General features: G+C 42.0%; 1 long non-coding RNA gene across 2 annotated transcripts in view; it reads right to left on the bottom strand.

Annotated features, from left to right (window-relative positions):
• The window catches only part of LOC149874922 (uncharacterized), a 41,825-nt gene that overhangs the window by 18,134 nt on the left and 11,615 nt on the right, over positions 1-12,076 (bottom strand). Inside the window, exon 3 of one of the 2 annotated variants that reach the window (XR_016439987.1) lies at positions 4,671-4,792. The exons of the other annotated variant lie outside the window; for it this stretch is intronic. This is a non-coding gene — a long non-coding RNA (uncharacterized LOC149874922). Of the gene's footprint in view, positions 1-4,670; positions 4,793-12,076 lie in introns of those variants that run through there. 2 annotated transcript variants of the gene reach the window in all.

Here is a 12,076-nt window from a genome sequence, read left to right as displayed (position 1 = left end):
CTCCCCCCTCCTCCAACCCTCCAACCCCTTATTTATGGCACCAGACACCTGGGCCAGGGGCCAACCATGGAGATGTTCTAGCAGCCAGAGCATCTCCATGGAGGACCCAGTCTCCAGTTACCTCGCTTTTTTTAACTACTTTTTTTTTTTTTTTTTTTTTTTTTTTTTTTTTTTTTTTATATCCAGGGGTCCAATTTACTCACCGTACTGCAAACTTGGAGTGTGGGGAACATTTTTTCATTCTCACATGTGCCTCTTGCCCCTTCTCAAAGGGGTTTGAGACTGAACAAGAGGCACATGTGCGCTTGTTTGGACGCACCCTATGAGTAGTGACAGGAACACAAATCTTGATCCACAGCTTAAGATCTTATTTACAAAAAAAAAAAAAAAATCAATCAGTGCTTAATAAACAAGGTGGAATATGAACTCAAAGTCTGGGAATACATTCATTGAATATATCTCCATGTGGAGCAGACTTCCATTACACTTAGAAGTTTCACTATATGGGGATATTTTTTCTGTAGCAAAACAAAAAAATCCTTTTACTCAACCAATGCAGGAACTGTATATAGGAAAATAAAGGTATCCAACAGCAGAAGTGGAAAGAGGATATATATAGTTCTCATTATGGTGGACTCTCCTAAGCATTGAGACCATTATCTGTATTCTATCTGCTTTGAGGACAATCAATCCAGATGAAATTACATCCTTAATTATGATTTGGCTCTTCTTTGCTCCAACTGATGGCTCTGGATATACATATATTTAACCTTAGTTAATCCAGGGTTAAAAGTTGGAACAGTTTTGCTATATTTCTATTTTTCCTAATCTGTTCAGATTTAATAGTTAGAATGTAGCAGCTGCTGCCCTTTTGAAACATTCCTCTATTGGACAGGTCCAAATATACATGTGTCCATACCCCATGTATATTTACACCCATGAAAGAGTAAGGCCAAGAGTTATAAGATTTCTTTTAGTTCAGGTGCATGGAAAGAAGATTTTTATTTGTATTCTACTTTGTATTTTGTATTCTCTTCACACAGTGGGGTGTAAGTGGCTTAATTTTTCCTTTTTTTCCCATCACTTTTATTTTTTACTTTACAAACATGTTCTGTCATTGAAACTGACTTTGCTCTCTAAAACATCTGTGGTATGCTGCTGTGGAGAAGGTCACCTTATCTGCTGTTGCTACGTAAATTTGATATTTATTAACCTTTGATTCACTTGTCTTCATTCCTAACACCATCTGTGTTCTAGCTACATATTAACAGCAGTGGGATCAATGTGTTGTGGAAAAAAGTGTGAAAACAAGAGTTTACACCATCATGAATGTGAATACATGATATGACATTCAGACAGAAGGAATATATAGTTTGCAATTCATGTGTGTACAAAACTGAAGGGAAAATTGAACCAGGTACAAATCAGGGATTGCATAGTTAATCACCAGGGATCCTGGTTTTCTCTGATAAAAAAAATAAATTTAAAAAATCCCCAATTTTCAGATTTAAAAAAGTAACCCAAATCCACATTTTCCATGATTAAAATGAAACACCACTAATATATACATATATGTATTTATGTATGGTGGCATTTCACTTTGATCACAGAAAATGTGGATTTTGGGTTATGTTTATAATCTAAAAATTGGGAATGTTTTTCAATCAAAGAAAACCAGGTTCCATGTTAATCACACAGGCCCAGATACTCATTTTTCCACATAGGATTTTGTTAGGTTGGTCAGTGAAGCCCGGGATTTTGGGAAGATAATATACATTTGACTTGGCTTTTTTCTCCACCACCATGTGCAACACTTAGGTAGGAAGTAGGGCATCTAAAAGACTAACTGGTTCAGAGACATGAGTTTTTGTACACAATCTACTTTGCCAGATGCATCAGTGCTCCCTGCCCTACTTTGGTCTGACTTCAGATTAACACTAATAATCTCTGGGCAATATTTAGAGGAAGATACTAGAAAATATAAACATATATCTATCACAGGGTGACTATGAAAGGCATGAGGAATACAAAGCCTGCTCCACCCCAGAGGTTGCAACAGTAACTTTTAAACAGCTTTGTTACTGCTCTGTCCCCTGAGGTGGGAGAGAATCCAACATATTCTCTGGTGCCCAGGAATAAAGATGAAATATATATCCGGGAATGGGACCTGGGCTATAATCTTCCATCTTTCCAATTGCATTTCTATTCTATTAATATCATAGTCATAAATATATATCTGACCCCTATAGTAGCCTTAAATCTATTCAGGTATCCTAGAATACTTCTCTTTATTATTTTCATGCTACTTAAAACAACCTAGTGTCCAATTGTTAAGTATGTCTTTCATTTCTAATCTAAATCTTTGCTCATATAACATCATCTACAGTGCCTTTGCTAACTAATCTACAATAGGTTTTTGGTTTAACTTGGGCATTGCACTTTCAATTTCAGTTTTAACTTATCAGATTAGGTATTAAAGCTGCATGTAGGTACTTTGTAGTCCTGGATAATTGATGCCTTAAGAGCCTGGCTGTATTTACATCTGTAGTTTCCAAAGATTCACTTACAGGTAAGTAATCATCAGCATGAAGTATTTGAGATTTGTTAGCTACGAGCTAAGTCTAATACAATTTAATTAATTTCCATATAAACTAACATTTTTTCCTTTAAATACTGATTTTTTTGTCTTAGTCATGGGAAAACTGTCTAATATCAAGGGTACAAAAAAGTGCAACAATTCTGCTATGACAAAGTCTCTAGACAGGAAAAGTAGTTTGGATAAGTCACTATTTTCCTCAATTAAACACTGGAATTAAAAAAAAAATGGCTGTAGTATTTGCCAAAAGCCTCAAAACAGCAGACTAAACAGATCAACTCCTTCTCCATCATTTCAGCCTATCACTTTTTTGATACACATGCTTAGACCAATAGATGTCACAACAATGAAACATTACAGAAAGCACTCTCTACGCAAGAAAGATGACCTGTTTGTGTCAGAGTACACTGTTTTAATATTTTATTAAAATTGCTTTTGTGCACATTTGCTAATTGCCTACACCTTGGGACAAGCTGACTGAGTTTAGATGAATAAATGAGAAAATAGATTTTAAATTCCTTCAATATTAACAAGGTATAGAAACAAGGTTTTGTCTCCAAATTTTAACTGATATATTTATCAAGACTCAGAATAACAGAAATCATTTCAGCTTTCCATGTTTTAAGAGCTGCTTTTAATAGCCAGTGTATGCCAAAAATGAAATGGCTTCTTATATCCGTCCTGAAATCCTGCTCAACCCAAACATCTCTTCCCTCCCAACTGAGGCTACCAACAACAATAAACCCATACTGACAAAGACTGTGGTTGGGATCTGAAGGAGACCTGGCGTGTGGCAAATGCATTAGATATTAAATTTTGCAACTTCTTATCTTCAGGATTTTCTATTTGTGAGAGCCCAAATGCTGACTGCATACAAAGTCACCACTTCTCATATATCCCCTATTGCTCTGGCTGACAGAGAGCAATAGCAGAAATTTGGGAAAGTAAGCAGATGCTGATTCTCTGCAGCATCTGTCATGTGCAGTTTACTAAGGCTGGCAAAAGCAGCAGATGTCTGTTGTAGAGCATTTGTACTACACACTCAGAAAGGATAGGATACCAGCCTGTTGGTTGGTTAGACAGATGGTCAGTGATCACGAAGGACCTTCTTGTCTGTAGGTATAGCTCAGAGTGTGACAGCCACTTCATACTAGTTCTCCATCTCATTTTCTTCATACCAAAACCTACAGCTCTATTTGATAAGGAGAAGTAAAGAGGATGTGTGCTTGTAAAATGTGCCAGTAAGCAAATGGTTTTCATGTGTTTTCACCTATATCTGTGTATATAGTTTCATGGTGGTTATTTGTCCTTTGTTTTTTTGGTGTGGTGTTTTGTTTACTGATCTTTTGTTTGATTGTTTAAAGGTTTTTGCAGGTGGAGGGGAGTTTTTACATGTGACTGGCTTTATTTTTGTTACTGTGAAACAGTTAAAATCTCCAGAATTTGTCCCCATTATATATATATATATATATATATATATATATATATATATATATATATATATATATATGTTAGTATAAATTGAACTCATCTTCCCTAATTCAAAATGGCCTTATCTTAATTTTTTATTGACTTAGTTCTCAAGTTCCATAGATCTAGAAAGACTGATCTGTAAGAGATGCCTTTGCTGCAAGGTGTTAACTTAGGCTGGATTTTTCTCATTGTGCCAAAGCAGAATGTAGTCCTGCAATAAAAAAAAAAAAAGGCTTCTCTAAATATTTTACAGTAGTAACCCAAGACTGCCTTGAAGAGCTGAGGGCATCCTTTCCAGGCATCTTTACCAGGATTGAAGGATGAATGGGTCATGGGAAATTCTTTTTGTAATACTCTCGTGGGGAAACTTAAAGCTGTATTATGGCAGAGTGAAGAGCTATAGTTGGTAAGTATAAATGGTATGATTATATGGTATTTGGAGTGCAGATTACAGTATCGTGTTGATGTTGAAAGCCTGACATTTGAAAGCTTGGTTTATTAAAAAATTAAAAATATATTCCCTAGAGCCTATACCACAGGTTTTACTTGCAGCAATTCCTTTATGGAATATATGGGAATGAAGACCAAAATCACTTACCACCATAAGACATAGCCCACGTGGCTGATCCGTGTTGTTGAAACAGGACAAAGAAACTCCCAGCGATGCTGTTAATACTGTTCCATGGATAAGCAGGTCTCTCTGACATTCAAAGTTCCTGGAATCTTTCAAAAGCATTAGAAGGTAACCTATCATGCATATGAGAAACAGGCTTATCCAGGTGCATTATTATTAAGAACTATTTTGCATCTTTTGGTTTTGTCCACCATAGTTTCAATTAAAAATAGGATTCTTATAGCAAGAAGAAGGCTGCAACCATCTCTGACATCAGGAATATTGTGGATGCCAGTACAAAGTTCCTTTCAAATCTAAACTGCTTCCAACACAGGTCTCCATTTTTCATGTAGGAGACATAAAAAGAACCAGTAATCGCTCAAACATGGGAACTAACTAGTCAAGGGCATTTGCTGTATGCGTATATGCAAATATGGATGTTTTGAAGGAAATAAAGAAACAGTCCATTCCATAGATCTATATCCATTTCAACAAACTACTTCTTGGTGGGAAAAGTGGAGGGAAGAAGAAATACTTCATTTTAAGACTGGCTTTTGTTTGAAATAAATCTTTATTTAATTTGGTATTACACGTACAAACAACGCCTGGAGTTTATAATGATGGTATCTGATTAAATTATGAGAAGACAGCCAATTAGTAAATTAATAGACCTACTTTGTTGCAATTTGTGAGGTCATGTCCGCTATTCTGAAAAGAAAGGACATCTCTTGGGCTTTCCTTAAAATATTTGCAAATCCTGAAAGTTTCACAAATGCTTTCCTTTTTGTAGTCCTGTCTACTTAAGTTCCCTGGCCTGCCTCCTCATGTAGTAGATGCTCACAATGTTCCCTGCGAGGAAGATGAAATGTTAGTAATTAATCCCGATTTAAAAGGATTTTTTTATTATTCTTATTTTTTTAATCAATGAGCAGAAACAGTATTGCAGATATGTCTACACAGCCTTCATGATGTTCCACTTGGAAAAAACACCCTATCCATTTTCCCTCCACTCAGTGGGGGTGTCTATATGTGCTATTATGTTGCCTGATTAAGCTGTAGAGCATATTGCTGCAGAGGGGCTTACTGGGGCATGAAGGAGCTTCAGGGTATGGCTAGCTGGCAGGCAGCCCCCACACTGAAACTCTCAGTATCTACATGTGTGCTGCTGCAGAATTTTTTACTCCACAGCAGAATAGTACTTGTATTTGCAAGTACTGTCATACTGCAGAGTAAATTAGCTTACTTCAGCCTAGTAGGAGCACATGGGTAGATGCCAAGAGATTTACCGTGCAGCTGATTAGTCAACTGCACAGGAAATGTGTTGCATAGACACACCCATCACGCACCAAACCCCAGAAATTAGCCAGTTTAGTTTAACCCTGAATACATACTAAAACATGTGCTTGAGGCACAGCTTTTTGGGTGTGCACTCAGGGCCACACAAAACAAGTCATACTGTCAGATTCCTGGGCTTTGATGTACCCTAAATGGAAACTATGTGAGATGAACATTTCAGAGGTGCTTCTGGAATAATCACAGAGGCTACGCATACACATGATTTATGTCCTGAATATGTAGCATTAAACCGCGCCCCCCTAAAACTGCTAGGCTAAATTTTATTTATTCAAGTGATTTGGTAATACTTGATGTATTTTAACAAATCAGGATTGCTTCATAAATAATAAAAAAGGAATATATTTTTAAGGAAAACTGTTTCCTATCAGAAAAAATATATATTTATCAGATGTAGATTATATAATCTAATTCCCATTTAAGAGTTTCTTCATCTTCTCACAGAAGTTTGGTAAGATCTACTGTCATTACAGGAGTAACTGGACCAGTGAGATTATTTAGCATGACAGTTCCTGTGCTCCTGAGAGTATTCAGGGTCCGTATGGATGGAATGCGAAGAATATCCAGAGGTGAAATCCAGTACCAGATTACAATATGAAGTAAAAATTATACCACCTCTAGCTAGATCTGCTGCACACTGAGATTGGTATTAAAAAATAATTAACTGCTGCCAATGTAGGACTTGCTGCATCTGTCGGGTTTACAAAGATTCCCCTGACCAAGCTCTCATACAGCAAACATTAGCGTCTTCTGTGGGAGAGGTGAACTATCATGCTGGGCACCCAAAATCTAGGTGAATTTTACCTTGAAGTGACTAGACTTCTCTTGGATTTTATTTATTTATTCTAGTGCCTTCCAGCCAATTGGCCAAGACTTGCTTTATCTTGTGACAAATTGCACATAGAATCTCATTAAGAGATATCCTTGAAGGATACACCTGAACAATTAAATATTTTCAGAAAAGCCTTTGCCTTCAGTTTCCTTTTCTTATGTACAAATAGATTTGATCAATCTTTTTTTTTTCCTTCCTGCATGAGCCATCAGATTAAGAATCAGCATATCATGGCCTTCCCTGATAGCAGTGAATTATTAGCAGCAAAACTCTTCATAAAGTAAGCTTTGATCGATCAGGTCACAAAAAAAAGAGAAGGAAAAGAAAAATCAATTTTAAGTACTATTATTGTCCTCAGAAGAACCTTAAACCTTTTACTTAGCTGTATAGACTGTTACTTTTCTTGCACTGTTTTCTTAACTTTCTAAGTAGAACTTCACCACATTTCTTGTGGAAAGGTTTCTTTGTTTCCTATTGTCTGAAAGGTTACATATATCTGCCTTCCCTGAAGGACCAGGTGATAAGATGCTAATGGAAATTGAGAGGTGGCTTATGATTTTATACTTTCCATTTCTGTCTGTTCGTGTGACTTACTTGCATTTATGCAAGATGACATAGTTAGACAGGAATGAACTTTTTTGAAATGTCACCCAATACTGATAGAGCATAAATATATTCTGTCATTTTTTTTACATAGTGTCCATATGATAATAACATCCACAAATCAAATGTGCCTTAATTATTAACTGACTAAACTAAACTAATGCACAAGCCAAATAATGGATTCAGAAGGATTTAACTGCCCCAAATAACTTTCAAGTGCAAGCCTAGAATTATATTTTTAATCCTCCCTCTATATTTTCAAACAATGCATTGTACAAGTTTTCAATAGATTTATTTCACTTGTATATTTTTTAATTCCTTAATTACTATGAGAGAGGTAGACTAAACAAACATTTATGAGAGGTGGATTAAAACATATTACTTTACATATTTTGGTTCAATTTCCCATTTCCTGTATTTCTAAAGCTGTCAACTGAATATGAAAACAGTTAATACCATATTATGAGAGAGGTTCTTAACATCATTAAAAGGGAAAAAAATAAAAATGTATTTTTTGGGGAGAGTTTTTAAAAATATCAGAATTCATAGGTCTCTGTCAGGAAGCATAATTGTACATAAGCTAGTACTTTGCAAGTTTTCACTCTAGATTTCTTCTATAGTAAGTTTCATGTATATGCCTTTCTTCCTTATTGACAAAATAAAAGACATACCGTATTTTTCGGACCATAAGACGCACTTTTTTCCCCCCAGAAGTGAGGGGAAAACGAGGGTGCGTCTTATGGTCCGAAGGTGTGTGTCCCGGGGAGACGGGGCGGAGCTTGCCCGCGGAGGTGGCGGAGCCTGAGCGGGACATCCGCCGCTTGTTTACACGGGAAGCCGGCGCCCGTGCCGGCGCCCGGGAGCCGGCAATAAAAATGGATGGCCACCGGCACACATAGTCTCTCCTGCCATAAAAACTGGGTGCGTCTTATGGTCAGGTGCATCTTATGGTCTGAAAAATACGGTATCTAATCGCTAATTGAACTCCAGTCATCTCAGTGAAGTTAACTAAAGACAACTGGACTCACTGGGCATGTCTGCATGAGATGCTTTACTTCACAGTAGCATAGTTTACTGTGCAGTAAGCATGCAGTTCTACATGTGTGCATGCTTACCATGCAGTAAACTTTGCTACTTACCAGTAAAATTGCTACCTGCCAATGCAAGTAGGAAATTTACTTGCAAGTACTTACGGTGCAGTAACAGTCATGTAAGTGCCACCAAGAAGCATGTTTGCTTCTGGTCAGCCCTGCCAGTAGGGGGCCAGCCTCAGGGCCCCAGGACAGGGAGCCTCTCCTGCCCCAGGGCTGGCCTGCCCCAGCCCCAGCCCTTTTACTAGCTTGTAGACATTTTGAGCCCTCAGGCACAACAGCAAAAATTCTAGAGGGACTCTTGGCCTCTGCTACCCCTACACAGGCCACAGGTTACCTGCACCAGCCTTCCTTTAGCCCTAGCACTGCTGCCTGGCCCATACCATTCAGCCCTGAAGGCTGCTGTAAGGTCCCATCAGGCCTGCTGGCCCACAGGCCCAGCTGCAGGAAGCTTCTGGCCACTGGGACCAGCCTTCCTGTCCCACCTGTTGCCAGCTGTGCTCAGCCAACCCCTAGCAGCCTACCCAGAGCCTGCAGGTGGTATAGGGCTTCATCTCACCATGCAGCTACCAGTCCCAGGTTGTGCCACTGCACTGGGTGCTATAGCCAGCTGCCTAGTCCCAGCAGTGCAGGGACACCTACTCAGAGGCCTCAAAAGCTGTTATTGGAGCCATGATGGCCTCATCATTGATACCATTTGCTATGACCCTGGGTCCCATCTGGCTACTGGGGCAGACTGGTGACCTCATGGTGCTGTGGAGTGAGGCAGAGGTACAGCAGCAGTTTGTGCAAGGTTGGTGCTTCAATGCTAATGTCTGCAAGGGGCTGTCAGGGCAGATGTGGGAGCACGGGCATGACTGGTCAGGTGCTGCATAAAGATGTCACCAATGGATGCCAGCACCAGAAAGTCCTCCCCGGGGGGGGGCCCTTGGCTAGGTGTCCACATGCTGTGACCTGCTGCCCAAGGACACTGCTGGGAGCTGCATGTTCTCATTGCCAACCAGAGACTCTGGGCAAACCAGCTCCACCACATGGTAATCCCTGCACTGGGGGGGGGAAGGTCCCTCTCTACCCCTGCCCCTGGCTCCCTCTCAACTCCTCTCCCTACCCAGGCAATCCATGTTCCCCTGGCCCCTGTTTCCCCCCTCCCACAGCACATAAGGAGATGGGATAAAATGCAAAAAACTTTATCAAGCAGCCCATGCCCCTACAGCTAGATGGGAATGGGCCTCTCACATGCTAAGGAATGCATTGATGCCAGCAGTGATGCCCTCCTCAGCTACAGGGGGCAGTGATGTTTAGTGCAGCTACAGATAGCCCCACAGGCAGCAGCAGAACTTATGGGGCAGCCTGGGCATGCCCCCTGCACTGTCAAAGCTCAGGGCATCCCTTGGTCTGGCCCATGTAATCAGCTCCTCACACAGTACCTGGACCATGCTCAGTGGGGGTATGCTCAGGGCATAGTGCCACCATGAGGAGGGGCTGATCTCAGGGCACCTCCCCAGAGAGGCCCCTTGCAGGGAGGGCGGAGCCAAGGGCAACTCCAAGTCCCAGTCATCTGGGACCCCCGCAGCCCCTGAGCTCGGGTGCTGTGGCAGTACAGGAGACAGGCTGGCCTGCAGGAGGAGAAAAGGGGACAACAGGGTCTAGAACTGTGGCAGCAGGTGCTGCCAGAAACCTGGCCTGCCCTGGGAACATGGTAGGAGAGACAGCCTTCCTGTGGCCAGAACACAGGGGTCAGCTAGCCTCAGGGGAGCAAGTGGCCAACTTACCACAGCCCCAGGGAACCTGTGCACACTTGAATCCTGATCTGAGACCTGGAAGTGCATGGCCCCAGTACAGAACATCTTATCTCAGAAATGTTCCAAACTCTTAAAAAAGCTTCCCTCTTGTGGTTCTGCAGACCCTGAAGCTGCACATTGAAGAGAGGCTGCAGATAGAAGCCAGGATACAGTCAGATTTTCTATTGCCCGCAGCCAGGGCACTAGGGATGTCTTCTTGGACTAGCTGGTGATGGCTGTGGAAAACCAGCAAATGGATGCACATAAGTGGGATGTGGAGGGCGTTGCCCAGCAAGACAGGTGGCAAGCAGAGGATGTCATCCATAAGGATGTGAGGGACTAGTGCAAGGAGGCATGGGACCAGGCAGACAGAGTTCAGGGTGCAGCTCCTGGCCCTGGAGCATGAGCATGTTGTGACAGAGAGCCATCCCAAGGCAGGTCACAATGTCATCCTGCCCACCTGTCTAGGGCAATTTTTCTGCCATGCCTTTGTTGTAACTAAAAAAGTTGTTCCAAATGGGAAGTTGCCCATTTAATGTCCTGATGCCAAGGGTATAATACATGACTCCAAACCTTCCCTTACACCATGTCCCATGCCTCGCAAATGGCATCTAAAAATCACTTCCAACTCTCCTGGCCCCATTAGCTGGGTCTCACTCAGCCTCCAGCCTACATTTGACCTCATATGTCATCAGGCATACCTTGGCCTCTCTGTGTCCCTCACTGAGGTCACTGCTTTGACCAGCCTATTCACAATCCTTCAGGCCCTCACAGACCCTACTCTACATGGCCTCTGGCTTGCTGTCCCACACTAGGCCCCTCTCTGGGCCACTACTCCACCCCTCACTGGAGTCCAGCCAACAGGATGGGGTCCAGGTGGCATCTGCATGGTGGTGGTAGCCTTGGGATGGCATGCTGCAACCAGGCAGGTGGTTGCTGCACATGAAGGGGGAGCCAAAAGAGCCCAGATGGCCATGGATCAGGCAGCAGGTGGGAGGTGGGCAGAAGGGCCAGTGCAGCAGCCATCAGAAGCCTGGGGTACTGGGCATTGCTGCCAGTGGCAGGGGCTGGAGCAGCCATGGTGCGAGGAGGCAGAAGCTGCCATTTGAGAGGTGCCACATGCTTTCCCCACACTGTGAATGCTGTCCCTGTGCATGTTGCCCCTGTCCCCACACTGTGCAAGTTGCATGCATGCTTTCCCCACACTGTGCATGCTGCCCCAGAAACACACCTGGCCAGAGGGTGAGGAACAGGGCTACTTTTTAAAGATGACCTCTGGCCACAGCCAGCTGTAGCAGGAGACTACAGTTCCCCCTGGAGGTGGCTGGGGCCCATTGCAGAGCTCTAGGAAGCAAAAGCAGTTTACTTCTGGGAGCAGCAAAATCCCGCCTCCCTGCACATGTAGATACCTACCTGCGAGTGTTTATGCACAGGTAAACTGGTCCCACATCAAATACATGTGGCGACATACCCACTGAGGTGTCCGTCCCAACAGCCAATGAAGTCAAAGTCCAATCCCATTGATTGGGATTGGAACCACCAGAGTGATCTGGTCTGTGGACAGATGGGGTACTACTAACCATCCAGCCCATCAGGAGAAAAAAGTTTAAATCACTGGGTGAATGCCTAGCCCCACTGTGGTCAGTCATAAAAAAAAATTGATAGATTTCACTTCCTTCATTGAAACTAACTGATAAATCACAAAGTCCTTGAAATACATAGGGTTAATTACAT

Source organism: Crocodylus siamensis, chromosome 1 (assembly GCF_052110815.1).
Source record: "Crocodylus siamensis isolate JL-2025a chromosome 1, ASM5211081v1, whole genome shotgun sequence".
NCBI classification, from domain to species: domain Eukaryota; kingdom Metazoa; phylum Chordata; order Crocodylia; family Crocodylidae; genus Crocodylus; species Crocodylus siamensis.
Note: the sequence above shows the minus strand (reverse complement) of the source record. Positions and strands in the feature narration are given on the sequence as shown.